A 13,911-nucleotide genomic window follows, 5' to 3' on the forward strand; every position below is an offset into this window, starting at 1 on the left:
CCCGGGCAGAGGGAATGGTAAGTGCAAAGGCCCTGGGTCTGGGAAGACCTGTGCCCTGCCAAGGCCTATGCAGTGTAGACACTGAGGGTGGTCTGCCATTTACCCAGAAGATTTTCTCATAGTCAAAAGTTTGGAGCCCTCGCCAGTGTGGACCAATTGGTTGGACATCATCCTGCAAACTGAAAGGTTGCCAGTTTGATTCCTGGTCAGAGCATATGCCTGGGTTTACAGATTTGATCCTTCGTTGGGGCATCTGTAACAGGCAACCGATTGCTGTTTCTCTCGCGTGTTGATGTTTCTCTCCCTCTCTTTCTGCCTCCCTTCCCCTGTCTCTAGAATCAAGTTTTAAAAAAGCTTGGGGTTCAAGGAGCCAGAAGACAGTATTGGGAAGCCAACCACCATCCTGGAGGAAGGAGAGAGTGGGTGGAGGGAGAAGGAAATGGATTCCTCTTCTCCAAAGGCCACACATGCACTCCTGAACTTGAATCACTTCTTGGGCCTTGGATGTTGGAGAGTTGGTCTCCTACTCCCTGCCCCAGGACCAGTGGACAGTGGTGAGGATGCATCACATTTGACGAGGGCCAACTACGACCTCCCAAGCACAAGACAAACCCTGAGAGTACTGCCTTGTTCTAGGCCCCAGAGGGAAACACTTTAGCCCCTGTTCCAGCCTTGGCCCTGGCAGTCTTGGTCCATCTCCCTGAGTACCCTTTCCTGCTCTCCAAGGTTGGATTTTTTTAAAATTACTTACTTTTAGAGAGAGGGGAAGGGAGTGAGAAAGGGAGAGAAACATAGATGTGCAAGAGATACATTGATCGGTTGTCTCTTGCACGCCCCCAGCTGGGGACCTGGCCCTCAACCCAGGCATGTGCCCCAACTCACTGGGGAATTGAACTGGTGATCTTTTGGTTTGCAGGATGACTCTCAACTCACTGAGCTACACCAGTCATGGCAACATGGTGTATCTTTCTATTTATTTAGGTCTTCTTTAATTTTTCTCAGCGGTATTTTATAGTCTTGTACATCTTGCATTAATTAATTGCTAGTAATTTTACTTTTTGGATATATTTATTGCAAGTAGAATTTAAAGTTAAAAAAATTTCCCAATAGTTTATGACTAGTTTATTAAAGTACAATTGATTTTTATGTATTATTTTGTATTCTGTGCCACTGCTAAACTTACTTATTAGTTTCAGTAGTTTTCTACATTCACAATAATATCTGTGACTAGACAGCTTCACTTCTTCCTTCCCAGTTTTTATGCCTTTTTTTCCTTGCCTGTGCCCTGGCTGGGACTCCTAATGCCACATAGAATGGCAATGGCAACAGCAGAGAAGGCAGAGAAAGTAGCCAACGTTTTGTTTCTTGGAAGGCCATTCTTTCAAGTGGGGGAATGACATGTTGGGGTTTACACTTTTAGACAATTCCTCTGGCTGCCTGGGAAGAATTGCAGGGACAGAAGCGGAAGCAGGGAGACCAGCACTCCAGGTGAGAGTGGGCGGGGGTTTGGCCTGAGATGACGGGAGATCTGGGATATATTTGGAGTCAGAGTCATAGAACTCACGGGGGAATGGAGGTGGGGGAAGGAGAGCAGCACTAGGGGTGACTGTCGGATGTCGCCTTGAGCCACTGGGGAGATGGAGGTACTGCCTCTGGAGATGAGGAGACTTTGTGGGGGAGGCCAGTTTCTCTTCAAGATGCTATTAGATAGATATTCCAGGTGTCAGAAGGGCAGCCAGAGGGATGGGGCTTGAGGCCCAGTGTTTGGGAGATATCATGATGGAGATGGAATCCAGAGCCACGAGACTAGTGCAGAGGGAAGAGGAAGCAGAGAGGGATGAAAAGAAGACTTAGTTCTGGGGCAGAGCTTAGGGACACAAAGGAGCCGGGAACGTAGGCTGGGGGGAGAGTTGAGGTAGGAGGAAAACCAAAAGAGTATCTTTTCTTGGAAATCTCTTGAAGCAAGAGTCCCAAGGAAGGGATGACTACTGTATGGCAGGGTTGTCAAACTCGTTTTCACTGGGGGCCACATCAGCCTCGTGGTTGTCTTCAAAGTGCCAAAATAATTTTAGGGCTGCATAAACATAACTACTCCTTAACCATTAAGGAGTTGAAATTACATTCGGCTCTTTGAAGGCAACCACGAGGCTGATGTGACCCCTGGTGAAAATGAGTTTGACACCCCTGTTCTATGGGATGTCACTAAGCAGGCAAAGTAGGATGAGGACAGAGAAATGACCATCAGCTTTTCCATCTCAGATGACCTTGGGCACCTCAGTGGAGCGACAGGCCTTGAAGCCCATCCGCAGAGGTGGGAGCTGTAGATATGGACGTGGAGGAGGGGAGCTAGTGGAGGGGCGTGGTGGCCTCTCTGCAAGCACCCAGGGAGGAGCCCCAGGAGCCCTAGACTCTGCCCAGAGACCAGAGACCTCACTGGCCACGGGAAAAGGGAAAAACGGACCCTGTGCCCTGGAAGTCAGGGCCTGGGCCAGCCAGGGTGGATGTGCAGACAAGACAGGCTGGGGAGACAGGAGAGGATGAAGCAGACATAAGAACCATGCCCAGTGCTGTCCCTGGCGCTCTATCACAGGGACCCAGCTTCTAGAAATCCTCCATGCTCATCACTGGGAGGGGTGAGCTCCAAGAAGGGAGGGAGGGTGGCCCCCGGAGCGCAGGGCAGTGCGGTGCAGAGCTGCCCAGCTCCACAGCCTGCCCACGTGTGTTATTTTCCTGAAACAGCCGCACTGCTTTCTGTAAATTTGTCACGAAAGCCACACATACTCTTTGGGAAATTGCAAAAAAGAGGGAAAGTTTCTTTTCTTGGTATATTTTACTCTGGTTTGTTTCTACATGCAACTGTTCTCGCATAATTATAACTATGCTGTGAACAGAGTTTTGGGCCTGATTATTTTTCACTGTTACATAATAGACATTCTCCATGTTGATATATGGCTTTCATTGTCCTTACTGATGGCATAAAATTGCATGGGGTAATGCCTCATGTTCAATTAATTTATTCCACGGTGATATTTGGGTTACTGCCAATATTTATAGACAATATTTTATTGATATCTATGTGGATGGAGCTTTTCCTCTATCCATTTTCAGAGAACGAGTGTTTTTGGGGTTCGTGATAGCCACTTGCCATTTTGCTTGGGCAGGGGTCAACTAGACCCACCCCGCTGAGAAACACTACAGGAGGCAACCCATTCTCACATTCCTAACTGCCTGTACACTGTTATTTAAATTTTCTTTTGTATTTGATGGGCCAACGAATTGGGTCTCATTGTAGCTTCAATCTGTCTTTCTTTGATGGTTAGAGAAGATGCTCATTTTCCCATTTGTTCCTTTTCTGGTCCTGTTTTCTCTCATGGGAAAGAACAGATCCCATCCAGTGACTCACACTTGTAACTTTCCTGGTAGGCTCTCCCACTGGCTCACCAGGGCCTGCAGGGCCATGCTCACCCCCTGCTGTGATCCAAGGTCAACCTTTGTGTCATCCTGAACTGTCTCCTGTCCCCCTGCCAGCCAGTTTCCATGGGCGCATTCTTCTTCCAGAAGGCTTTACGTGGTCCCTTCTAACCAGTGTTTAGTGCCACTCCCCCAGGCCAGATCCACATCCTGACAGTAGGGAACCATGGACCAGTCACAGCAGCCTCTGGCCTGCCCCTCGGATTGTCCCCTAAGCTATCATTGACTTTGCCCCCAGTCACTTCTCCTGGACCTGGCAAACCTTTGGGAAACATGCTTTGACCAACTGGCCAATCTAGTCTCTACTGACTGCTAGGAATTCTCTGTCATCTCTCTTCATCCACCTGCCACCTCTTCCAGGGAAATCCCGGGCTCTGGCCACAATGACCTTGCGGCTGCTTCCTGCCTGTCTCTGCTTCTCTCTGTGCCTTGGTTCAGAAACCCCCCACGAGAGCGTCCCCTTTCCTCCTGTTCAACCGGACTCATCCTCTGAAGGCTCGCCTCCTCAGCCAAGCCTTCCTGGATCTCTCAGTCCACTTGGCCTCCCTGCCCCTGAACGTCCATAGCATCAGTCTACAGGTGCCCGCTCCATAGGTAGTCCCCTTTCACCCATCCAACTTCACAACAAGGTGAGAAACCAAGACCCAGGTGGAGGCCAAAGCATCGCCTTCTTCACTGATGAAGGCTCAGGGGAGCAAACAGCTTAGTGTGAGGCCACATGGACCTGTGAACTGAGTCCAGAATCAGGCTGATGACAACCCTTCCGACCCACCACCAAGTCTCACTTGCTCTGGGTGAGTGAGGCCCAGGGTGTCACAGCCAGTGGACATGGAAGGGAACGTTAGGAGTGAGAAACCCAGACCTTCCTCTATAGTCCACTTGCAGGGAGAAGTGCTGAATCCTATCTGGAATTCTTATCTAGTCCCTTTCTGTGTGTTTTGTTGCTTCAATTCCACCGTGAGCTCCTTAAGGCTAAGTAAGGTATTCGCAGCTTTCTTAAACTCCCAGTGGCTGGAGAGGACTTGCTCCTAGCAAGCTCCTCCCCCTGCATGCACACCCACCCGGGGCCAAGTCTGCAATTCTGTTCCGAGGGCCTCCTTTCTCTATCGAGGCTGGCCTGAGCAGATGGCCACTCCGGGAGTGAGCAGGGATGCGAGCACTATCCTTCGCTCAGGCCTCAGTCAGGAGGGTCACAGGCCCTTCCCTGAATGCAGGTTTCTATGGGGTGCAGGGCATGGGGCACATTACACTTGGTGCCCTTGTATTGGGTTGGCCAAAAAGTTTGTTTAGTTTTTTCCGTACGATGGCTCTAGTAGTGCTTACCTGTCTTTAACTTCATTTGAAACAATTTTGTTAGATTATATTGTGACAGCTGTTATATCACTGTACATGTAAAAACACCGCAAAAAGATTGGTGATTTTTTGTACAGCCATTTTAATATTGAAAATGGAAGTATACAACATTTTATGTATTATGCTTTATTATTTCAAGAAAGGTAAAAACGCAACTGAAATGCAAAAAAAGATTTGTGCAGGGTGTAGAGAAGGTGCCGAGATGCTGAGACCGATAGAATGTGTCAAAAGTGGTTCATGAAGTTTCTTGGTACTTTTGACATTTTGTCCAAATAATTCTTTGCTGTGGGGCTGTCTTATGCATTGGAAGATGTTTAGCAGCACCCCTGGCCTCTGCCCACTAGAAGCCAATAGTGGGAGATAGCGAACATACTCAAAATATCCAAATCAATAAAGTTATTGGTGAAAATGAAAGGTGTGTCTTTTTTTTGCCAAAAAAACTAAATGGACTTTTTGGCCAACCCAATACTAGGAACGAGAAGCGAGTGAAACAAGCGGTTGAGTCGGCAGGAGCATGCTTTGCTTAACTCCCGATCAGGCCAAGAGCCTCCTGTGGGCCTTTAGTGGACCTGCCGATGAATGATCAGATCCTCAGAGGCTTGGGGTATTAGTGGTTTTTGCCTGGGCAGGGGACTCCATGGAGGGAGCCAGGGCACAGATCCACTGCTCCACTGGCTGCTGTTTTCTAGAGGAATCTGAGCCCTCTCACAACTTGGAGCCCACCCGATAATGCCTGGATTCCAGAACTGTGGGTGCGCACACATCATTGGGCCGCGTAGAGTTAGGAAAAGATTTCTCTAAAAATAACCACAGAGGAATATTTAATTTGATAGCAAGACTGTGACTAATGCATGAAACAGAGCGAGTCTATGTGACAAGACAGTGCAATAATGGGGAGAGATTCATGTTTGACCTTTAAACCGGTGCAAAATGAAACAGAGCCAAGCCTTGGCAGCTGAAGACCCCGTGGCTCTAGGAAAACTGGCTATGAGCGGGGACGTGGTGGTCACGGAGGAGAACTGATGGCCTATGCGGTTCTCAAGGAATCATAAAAATAGCTCAGGGAAATCAATACCTTTTCATGTTGAACAAAGAGAAGGGGCTGGTGCTGAGCGAAGTGCTGGATGGTGGACACAGGAGGCCAGCTCAGCTGGGTGGGGATACCAAATCAGCCCAGTTCCCCAAATGTGAGGAGACCCAGCATTTCTGGGAAGCACTCCGAGTGGGCGGGCAGGGAGCAAGGTTCCAGCGTGGAGTGAATGTTGACCCTGTGCCAGCTCTGTGTCAAGAGCCTCACAGGCATCCTCACAAGCATCCCTGGTAGAAGCTGTTATTATTCCCCCTTGTCAGAAGAGAAAACTACGGTCAGAGAGGTTAAGCTACTTGCTTGGGGTCACCCAGCTGGGAAGTGTCTGGAGCTGGATATGAACTCAAGCTCTGTTCACTGTTGCCAGGTCACGTAAAGCTTGAAAAAGTCCAAGGGCTGGGAGTAGCCCAGACAGGCAGGTTGGGGTTGAGGTTTCGGCAAGGGCTACTTGATATCGAGTTTTCATGAAAAATCACCACGACTCCTGGCATGACAGGTTTCTGGACCAAGACGATGTTCCCCATCGTTCCATAATTCATGACTGCACGTTATAAACTCTGACCCATCCCCCTCAGTGCTGACTGGAGAACAAAACACTCCCCACTATTTAGCATTGCTCTTCCTTAGTGGTAACAGAGTGGGTGGTAATGGAGTGGGTCGTAGACTCCCAAGTCAGGGTCCTGCATGTTCTGAGTGCACGTCTAAGGTAAAGAATTTGTTTTTGCATCCTCCACTGAATGTTTCTCAAGGAGGAGATGAGCAGTGGTCCCCAATGGATTTCAGAGCCAGTTGTTTCTTGGCATGCTTGGTGCTACTCTTTCCCTAGACCCTTAACCTGGGCAGGGTTGTGGGTGACAAGCAAGGTGCTGAGATGGGCCCAGAACCCCCCTAGGCTCTGGAGAGTTTGCTCTGTCAGGAGGAAGGTGCTCTCCCCCTCCCAGCCTCGGAGATGAGGGTGCAGCCTGTGCCTAGCTGGGCCATCTTGAGAATCAAGGAGGGATTGGCTCAAAGACAGGGGAGGTCTGGAGGGCTCCTGGCTGAGCGGTGGTTCCACACAGCCTTAGTTAGGTGCTTGGAGAACTGGAGAATGTGCAATGGTGCGGCCAAGCCCAGAACTCAAGGGGATGGCCTTTGCCTTGGTTGTCCCCCCAACAAGCCCAGGATCTGCTTGCAGGGCCTGGTCCTAGGGCCTGGCCTTACTCCCATCTCCCAGCTCTGCTTCTGACCCAGCCTGGCAATGGTTGCTGCCCCAAGACATGGCCCTGACTCCCAGTCCAGCCGCATCTCTTCCCACTAGCCACTTAATTGCTCACTTGTCGCATCCTGGCGTTTTCATATCTTGGATACATCAAGCTCCCTTCTCACCAGACCTACCTCCCCCTAGAGGCTGCTCCCTCCCAGAGCACTTCCTCTCCTTTACTCAGCTGATTCATCTGCATTGTCAGGTTCCAGTTTAAACATTGTTTCCTCCAAGAAGTCTTCCCTGACTTACCAAACTAGGTCAGGCCCCTTGGTGAATACTCCCTCTGTACACTATATTCTTCTGTCCTTGTGCTTATGTCTTTAATTAGAGATTCATTTGGGCGATAATTGGTTCAATGTCTCTTCCCTGCCGCCCTCGCCCTGCCAGCTAGATGGTAAACTCTGTGATAGGAAAGACTATGAACATTTTCTGCTCTGGACCTGGTCCATAATAAGTGTTCAATAAATACGTGGTGAATGATTGATTGAAATTTTCCACACTTGAAGGTGTGGAAAAGCATGCGAAGTGGTGGGGACACTCTGTTCCCTTTCCAGCCCCAGGTCCAGAGCAACCCAGAGACAGGGTAGGTGGTGCTATGCAGAACAGGCTTTGTTTGCACTTAAGTGAATTGGCGAAGGCATTGCAGTTGCTTGCTTTTTATGTGTAGAGAATTACCTCTGTCCTGAATTGCATTATCTGTGCTATTTTGGGCTGTTTTTCTCTTTTGGGCCTATTTGTATTGGAGCAATAATTTCACCATTTGGCCATGCAGAGGCTCAATTAATATTATAAATATGGTCCCATAAAATTCACTTCTTGACATTAGAATGTTTTGTTGCTAATTACCCTCCAAGGTTTTTAATTTCAATTCCTCCTTGGTGACTTATTGCAGAAATTCAAGGGCACAGCTATTTCCTCCAAAGGGAAAGGAGAACAAAGTAATGCCAAGTTTCTATCTCCTTGCCCTTCCTGCCAGGAGGATCTTGTTTTCTTCTTCTTCTTCTTTTTTTTTTTAATTAATTATATCTCCTCCCATTTTCCTAGACAGAAACAAACAACAAACCAACAAAAACTGCATTGGAACAAAGGTATACATTTCTGGGAAAAACTTACTCATTCAAGCAATATTTACGGAGCACCTGTTATGTGTCAGTCCCCACGTGCTAGGCACCGAGGATGCCAGAAGGAATTCGGCATGGCAGTGACCCCAGGCAGCTCAGAGTCTTCAATGGGCAGGGAGGATGCACAGAGGAGCCTGTTGCACATGGGGGGGGGGGTTCCTCACACTGGGGCTTGATAGCTGCGGGTCATCCAGAAGTGCCACTTCAGTCTCCAGAGGTTGAAATCAGGGAAGCTTTGGTCATTTCTCATCTGAAAGACGTTGGCTAACTGCAAGGAATCCGCATTTTAGTATTTTGAATGGGTTGATAAAATAGGAACAGATGGCTCAAGTTTGTCATTTTAGGGAAAATCATGAAATATTGCACAGCTTAATCTGTCCCTTTTTCACACTCTTCCCTAGTCCCTCCCCACTGCAAACATTCAGATGCAAAAAAATTTAAAGGAAAATACTAACAATATCCTCTTAGTCACTTAGGTCTCTTCATGTGAAAGGACCAGGACACTGTCAGCCATCTCTGGGTTAACCTACTCTGGTCATTCTTTGTTCCAAAGTTGCCTCCTGAGAGTAGGTTCCCTAAAAGTTGTTGCTTTGGGGGAGCGTAAGGAGTGGTGGTGAAGTGAGACTAGCTTGGGTGTCCCTCCGCCATGAAGGAAACTAGTTCTGTAATGCTTTATTAACCAGAGCAGACCCACCCCTGGGGGGACCCAGCAGGGCGGAGAGGAGTTGGGAGCTGCCTCTCCACCTGCCCTGGACTGCATGTGGGCGTGAGTTCTAGCTGCAGGCAGCTCCTGATTCAGAGGAGGCAGAATGTCACCCCTATCACCTGCACTTCACCTGGACATGCCTCTGTCCCCACTGCATTTCTCTGAAGTTTTCCCACTATTCTTCTTGGACAGAGTGTCAGATGAGGTCAACTGCCGGGGGAGGGGAATGAGGGCCGCTCTGGCACCAAGGCCAGAAACTCGGGAGAATGAGCAGCGTGTGCTGCTTGCCTACTGCTTGCCGACTTCAGTAGCAAGAGCCTCCAGAATGCTCCGGAATAAACATCATCTTTGTGGCCACACATTGTTTTATGAGCTGAGTCATCACACCGGCTGGATCCTTAAATGCTGCTGATTCTCCAGGCAGCAGAAAACAAGGAGAGAAGATCAGTGTAGTGCAGCCCGCTTTGTAGAGGGGCCAGTCTTATCTGCTAAAGGTGATGGGGGGTTTATCCTTATGGAGTTTGCTTATGTTAAAAAATTGTTGATCAACTTAAGAACCATTTAACAGAAAAAGATGATGCTCTCTGCATTATGTACAAAATCTGTTTGGTTATGGGCTATTTTAAATATCCACCAATGTTAAATAATTTCCTGCTGACAACTGGATCCCTTTCCCACTCATCAAGTTGCAATTTATCATCTGAGGTACTGAGTTCAACCCCAAAGTAAGAGTGGCATGCTAGGTCAAACTGCAAACTTTTTTGTTTCTTAGACAAATTGCTCCACCATGCTTATCTTTTATATGGCTCCCCAATAGGATGTCTCAATGAATTTTTAATTAAAGCCAATATGCTTATACCAAGGAAATTTACTCTAATTAACTCAAGTTTCTGAATTTGGAGATTTATGACTGGCTGAAGCTGCTCAGTTCTTTTTTTCCAACCTATTTCCTTATGTTCTCAGGAAACATACAGGCAGATCATTCACCCAAGGGCATATAGGAGTTGAATTCCTTTTAGGTGGCAGGTACTTTGTTAGTCTCTGTGTGGGGTAAAACTAAATGAAGAGCAAGCTTTGCCACTGAAGAAGGAAATAGATATTTGCCAGTGTTCAAGGTGGACACACGTTGGAGATCTCTTGGAGGAGAGTGGGATGGGGAAGTGCTGGAGGAAAGGCCGTCATGGGGAAGCTTTCCTGGGAGAAGTGGCCCTTGGAAGGTGAGGAGGATCCATGTTTCAACATCAGAGAGTATATGGGCTGAGGGATACTGTTTGCAAAGGTCCAGACAGAACCAGGAAATAGCAAATGCTTATATCTGGAGTTGGGATGACCCAGGGGACTTCTGAGAGAGCAGTTTCCAGGAGGCCACAGGGTCAGAAGGCAGACTTTCGGGGACTGAGAGTCAAATAAATTGCATTGAAATAATGGGATCTGGAGTGGATGACTCTCCTTCGAAGTCAAAGAGGAGGAAGAGAGAGGGAATAGGGGTCAAGGGCACTGACAGGGTAGGTGTTCCCCGGGGCTGCAGGAGCCTGTGGGGCTGAGCAGAGTAAAAACGGGGGACAGGGAACAACAGTGGTCCAGTGGGCTCCTGGGGATTCTGAGAAGGAGCAGACAGTGAACCAGGGAGGGCGGGTGGTGAGGATATAAGAAAGAGTGAGAGGAAAGGAGGGGAGGGCAGGGCGCCCAGGGTCCTGATGTTCAGAGGCAAGCTGGAGGTCAGCTCACATGCTAGGAGGGGTGCGTATGTGAGGGTGAGAGCCAACTGAGAGCCTCACTCAGCTCAGTGGACCGAGCACCTGAAGAAGGGATCAGAGCAGATGCTGTGGGTACAGGAGAGCAGGTGCACAGTCCTGCTGAAGGCCGACTCTCCACGACATGAGCTACGCTCAAGAAAACAACCTAAATTTAGCACTAACAGCAAGACTGCAGGAGTCTGGGACTTATCAGGTGCCCTCTGAGTCGAGGTGTGCAGCCACAGATTGGGACTGTCTTCATCGGGGGAAACTGCCATCTAACATGGATTCAGACTGGGAACAAGAGAGGAAACTTTAGGAAAACCCGTCCTTAGGCTCTGAGACTGTCATCACATATATCGGCTAATGGAATGAAGGTAGAGGATGAAATAAGAGCTTTAAGGTTGTTCAGAAGGTCTGTGTAACTTGGCCCCACTTGCCGGGTAGCTTTGTGGGATGTGGCTTCATTCCACGATACACTTTCTGTGGTAGCCACTGGGTGGAGGTCTATGTTCCTGGGTTTCGGGTAGTTAGATGAGGGTATCTCCTTTATTATGTTCTTGGACCAACAGGAAAAAAGCATCTAGCTATTGAGAAACTCAATCATTTACAGAAAGTTTTCCGGGGACAGGAGTGAGCAGCCTTCATTGGTGGGAGGAGGAGTCTATAGGTCAGGAACTTGGAGTCTATGGCAACACAGTAGTCCCCCCTTATCCATGGTTTCACTTTCTGCAGTTTTAGTTACCTATCTTCTACCACGGTATGAAAATATTTAATGGAAAATTCCAGAAATAAACAATTCATACATTGTAAATGGCATGCTGTTCTGAGTAGTGTGATGAAACTCCACCCAGGATGTGAATCATCCCTTTGTCCAGCATATTCCCGCTGTAGACACTACCCCGCTATTAGTTACTTAGTAGCCGCCTGGGTTATCAGATCCACTGTCACGGTATCCGTACTGCAGTGCTTGGGTTCAAGTAACATTCATTTTACTTAACGATGGCCCCAAAGTGCAAAAGCAGTGATGCCGGGAATTTGGGTATGCCAAACAGAAGCCGTACAGTGCTTCCTTTAAGTGAAAATGTACATACGAATAGGAAAAAACATAGGGTTTGGTACTATCCCCGGTTTCAGATCCGCCGGTTACTGGGGGTCTTGGAAGGTATCCCCCCACGAATAATAGGAATTATGGAGGACTACTGTAACCCAGGTGAGCACAGGCTAACCTGGGAGGAGTAACCAATCATAAAGGGCATTGCGAAGGGAGAATCAACAAGATCTGTTGATTATCAAGATATTTTTGTATTTGTCTTGCTTCCTACTCAACAAGCGTGTGTCAGGTGCTAGGCTGGGTGCTGAGGGACCACGAAGTGGACTTGCACCTGGAGCTTGCCTTTGGGAGCTGCCCGTCTCATGGGAGATACAGGACCCAGAGGCACACTCCTGGAATCCCGGGCGAAAGAGCGAAGGATCCGGTCTGCTAGCTGCAGGATCAGGGAAGTTTTCCTGGAGGTGAGGCACTGCGCTGGGCTTTGAGGAGTCGGGGTCTCTTCAGAGTAATAGTGAGGGATGACACCAGGGATTTGACTTCCTAGTGCTGGGGACAGAGATGGATGGATCTAGGGGTATGAGGGCTGGGGACACACCACGTGGTCCGGACGGCGTTGGAGAGGCTACGTCCTGCAGTCGCCAGACTATACTGGTCTTTGATGAATTCTTGACCTAGTGTCACCAGGTGACATTTGTAGCCATAACAATGAAATTCTAAGGGAGAGAAAGGAGGAAAGCTTTGGGACCGAGCCAGACGCCCAGAACGTCCTGCAAGGCAGAGACGGGGTAGCAGCAGAGGCAGTGCCAGGGCAGGAACCCCTGATCCCAAGAAGGAAGCGCTTCCTTACTCAGATGGCGACTGTGATCGTTCGATCCCCAAACATTCACCACGCAGGCTCACTCGAAACAAGGGCCTAGAAAGCCTTCCAGAGACCCAAGAGCCAGGAGCCCGAGTGTGCCCCACTTGGGGCTCGCGTGGCTACCCCGCCCAGGGCGGCCTGTACGGGGATGGCGCCTTGGTAACGCTGTGGGTGACCCTGGGATGGATGGCTCTAAAAACGGCACCAGTCCCTGACCTCTGGGCTCTCCCCTCCCCAGCGAGGGGGCCCGCGGCTACCTCGACGTGGGAGGCAGTGGACGCGGAGGCCGCGGGGGGGCTCCAGGGCTTCCCACTTGCCCAGGCCCACCTCTTCCATCCCCCGCTGCCTCCCAGAGCCCTGGGTCGGCCGGAGAGCCGTCCCGATCTCCACCGGGCTGTCCAATCGCCTCTCGCGGATTTCCCTCCGCCGGCGTGCGGCGGCGGCGGGTGGGCTCTCGCGCGGGCTCTGGCGGCGCGAGCCCGGGCCGCGCGAGCCCCTGCGCGCCGGGGAGTAAGGAGCGCATGCGCGGGCGTCCCGCGAGCCCGCTGAGGCGAGCCGAACCGCGGCGGCGCCGGGAGCTGAGCAGCGGAGCTGTGAGGAACGAGCGGCTCGGGGCCAGCAGCGACGCACAGGTGGCGAGCCGTCGCCCGCGCCGCCGGGGACCACTGGGCGGCCTGCGGAGCCTCGCGGTCCGGACGTGGCGGCGGCGGCAGCCGCATCCCGGGCGGCCTGTGAGGGATGCGCCGCCCACTGCCCGGCGCCGCCTGACCGCCCCCGCCTCGGCTCGCGGTGCGCCACAGCCGGGCCCGCGGCCGTGCCCGCCGCGCTGTCGTCCGGCCGCCGAGCCCGCGGGGCAGCGCCCGGCCCGGCCATGTGGACCCCCACGGAGGAGGAGAAATACGGCGTAGGTAGGTGAAGCTCCGGCCTGGCCGCGTCGGGGGTTCGGGGAACGCGCCGGCCCCCGGCCGGCCCCGCCTCGATTCGCGCCCGCGCGACCCCGCCCGCCGGCTGCGCGGCCTTGGCGCGGGGCGAGCGCGGAGTGGGGGCGGCGCGGGCGCGGGGCACCGGGCGCGGGGGTGGGATCGGGCCCCGGGGCGCGGGGAGGGCGGCAGGGGGCGCTGGCGGCGCGGGCTCGGCAGGTGCGGTGGGCGCGAGGGGTGGGGCGGGGCGCGGCGGCCCGCGGTTGCGGGTGCGGGGCACCGGTTCGTCTTGTAGCCGAGAGACCAAATTCTGGAAATCTGTTTTCTCCGCTCCCAAACCTCGGTTTTAACGAGTTTCCGC

Source organism: Desmodus rotundus, chromosome 8 (assembly GCF_022682495.2).
Source record: "Desmodus rotundus isolate HL8 chromosome 8, HLdesRot8A.1, whole genome shotgun sequence".
Classification (NCBI taxonomy): Eukaryota; Metazoa; Chordata; class Mammalia; order Chiroptera; family Phyllostomidae; genus Desmodus; species Desmodus rotundus.